Here is a 3,196-nt window from a genome sequence, read left to right as displayed (position 1 = left end):
GTAAAAATAGTTAACGAAAATATCATTGCCATCCTTTCATACATAAAGTCACAAATCACAAGTCTCAAAACCATATGAACAAATAGTATAATATCATAGTAGAATCCCAGGTTTCTCAAATGCGGAATATCATGTGTGAATGTGTGAGGCGTTGCTACCCCACCGACTCCTTCCCCTTAGATGAAGAGGTATCTGAAACCAAAACTACACTATTAGAAAACAGCCCTTTAATGACGCGCAAACAATGACACTCGCTGATAAAGGACGCGCATTTGTGCGTGCCCTAAAAATAATATCAATTTTGCAAAATTTGAAGGATAGAGGACACGCATTTGTGCGTGCCCTAAAATTAGTGTCCAACAAAAAAAAAAATTAAACACGCAGGGCACCTATCATAAAAAGCACGTCGTGTAAATGTGTCGCTTTATATTTTTTTTAAGGAAGGCGCGGTCTCTGGTTTTTAATAGCCCATGGGGGGAAATGAAATCCCAAAAAATTAAACACCCCGCATCTAAAATCCCTACCAAAAAACCCTAATAATCCTTTAAGCAGTTCGTCTTCCTCTACCTCTACCTCTACACTTAATCTCTCTCTCTCTCTCTCTCTCCCTCTCTCTCTCTCTCTCTCCCCTTTGGAATCAGATTCTTGTAAGATCGAAACCCTAATCGAAGCCCTAACTACGACATGTCTTACCAACCGTGATCTTCAAATCAAAACGAAAGCGATGGCCACCATGACAACCGTCGGCTATACAAACCTTACCAAGATCTTATAGAGTCCCCTCACAAACCCTGTATAAACTTCCCACATCTCCTGAATACCTCTTTCAAGAGGAATCCATCGCTCAATGACGTTCATGGGGCGAAAACCTAACATACTACACCGGCATCAGTTACCTCAGCGGCGCAGTAGTTGGCACCGGGAAAGGTTTAGTAGAGGGCGTGAAGGCTTTTGAGGCTAGAGACACCATAAAGCTTAGGGTTAATCTGAATGAAATGCGTGGTGGCTAGATTAGCGACTGGAGCGCTTTACAAGACGACGACGAGCCCTAGGTCGGCGACTGTTGCCGGAGCTATTTGTGGAATAGCGGTGGGATTAGTCGTGACAGGGAAGCAGATTTTGAAGAGATACGTACCAATCTAAGCTCGATCTGTATTCAATTTCATCTTACTACAAGTTTTGGTCTTTTGAGTTCTCCAAAGGTGATTCATCTGTAGTCTTTTATAATATTTTAGTATTTTACAATATTTTAGATGATTGACATAATTTGGCATGGAATGAAATGCGTGATTTTGTTTTGTGCACTTGATAGTTGAAACCCATTATGTTGTGTACTTTATTATTGACTGGAAGGGTTTAGTCACAAATAAATTATTGTAGACTTTGATATGGGAATTTTATCAACACAGGTTTCTGTGGCTTTATTGGTTGATGAATATTTGTTCAGGTGAGAGCACAGATTGAATATTTGGTTGATGAATATTTGTGATGTTTGATTATAGCAGATATGTAACGACCCAATTTTCACGTCCAAAAATTTCATTTCTGATTAAGTGATTTGCAAAACATTTGTCACAAAATATCATCCGATCATATCATTTAATAAAAACATGTCTCGTATCTGAAAACCGAATCGTAAAAACATAATAATGTCAGAGTACAAATCCCAGAATATCTCATAGTGCGGAGAACAAAGAGTGTGTGTATGATGTGCCGCTACCGCACCAGCTCCTTCCCCTTCGCTGAAGAGGTACTTGAAACCAAAACTATAAACTGTAAGCACGAAGCTTAGTGAGTTCCCCCATCATACCACATACCATACAATCACATAGCATACATACTGCCGGACAATTCTAAGGTGCCCGACCTACCCGGTACGACCATTCTGGGGTGCCGTCCTACCCATGCGGCCATTCTGGGGTGCCGTCCCACCCATGCCAAGCCATTCTGGGGTGCTGACCTACCCGTCGGTCCTAACAACCGACCCTCGGGGACTATTCCACCCCTAACATCTACTATCACATATATCATAACATAAACATACTATCAGACATACCTGGGGTGTCCGAACTACCCTTCGGTCCTAACAACCGAACTTGGGGACTATTCCCCTCCTACTACCGCTATCAAAACTAACATATCATGCCAGCATATAAACATATCAGCACATATTATCAGACATATCTGGGGTGTATGACCTACCCTTCGGTTTTAACAACCGAACTCTACTACTATCACATATAACATATCAGGTAGTAGCAAACCTGGATGATATCACAAAGACAATCATCTAATCATACAACTCCTACTGGTGGGCCGGCATTGTGGCCGTAGACCCATCGCTACTAGACGGTAACTCACCTCGTAGTAGCTGCTGATCTGTGCGGGAATCCTCTGACTGCTGCCGCTGCTGCTCCGGAAATCCTCCAACTATAATTCCCACAAAACACTTAGTCATACACTGCTAACTGTTCTTAGGGTAAAATGACCATTTTACCCTTGACCAAATCAAAGTCAAAGTCAACTTCTAGTTGACATGACTCGTCGGGTTGGCTCGCCAACTCGCCGAGTCCCTATCCTTCCATTTGTCCTTATACCCGTATCGACTCGTTGAGTTAGGTGACGACTCGACGAGTTTTCCTTCTAAATGAACAATGACTGAATCCTCATCCGACTTGTCGAGTTGTATGAACAACTCATCAAGTTCATCTTCAACTAATACACATGTCCTGTCCTTGACTCGCCGAGTTGTATGAACAACTCGTCGAGTTCATCTTCATCCTTAAGAAGATTGCCTTGGACTCACCGAGTCTGCTCATGCACTCGCCGTGTCCCATGAACTTCCAGAACAATGGCTTAGTCTAGAACATTGGGTCACTCCCCGGGACCCCCTAAAACCTTTCCACACTCAACTGGGTCCTTATGACCCTCAAATGATATGGGACAGAAACATTGGACTCGCCGAGTCTAAGAATGGACTCGTCGAGTTGGTCACATCCTCTCACTAAATCTTCGATTTCTGATGTACAACCCTTGATCAATAGATAGATCTATGCTTCTACAATCGATCTAGCACGTAAAGTTACAACCTTTACGTGTTTGCATGGGACTTTGAGCTCAAAAGGTCCTTAAACAAGCTCTTTCAATGCATGGGGCCTTCTTTGAGCGCAAGAGCCACTCCTTTTTGCCTTGTAAC

The 3,196-nt window shown here is 42.7% G+C and overlaps 1 pseudogene; it reads left to right on the top strand.

The window, feature by feature from the left end:
* Positions 1-684: 684 nt before the first annotated feature.
* LOC145094615 (mitochondrial import inner membrane translocase subunit TIM23-2 pseudogene) lies at positions 685-1,143 on the top strand (annotated as a pseudogene).
* The last annotated feature ends 2,053 nt before the right edge of the window (positions 1,144-3,196 follow it).

Source organism: Lactuca serriola, chromosome 3 (assembly GCF_051521515.1).
Source record: "Lactuca serriola cultivar US96UC23 chromosome 3, Lser_US96UC23_V15, whole genome shotgun sequence".
NCBI lineage: Eukaryota > Viridiplantae > Streptophyta > Magnoliopsida > Asterales > Asteraceae > Lactuca > Lactuca serriola.
The sequence above is the reverse complement of the archived record's forward strand: the minus strand, read 5'-3'. Positions and strand labels throughout refer to the sequence as shown.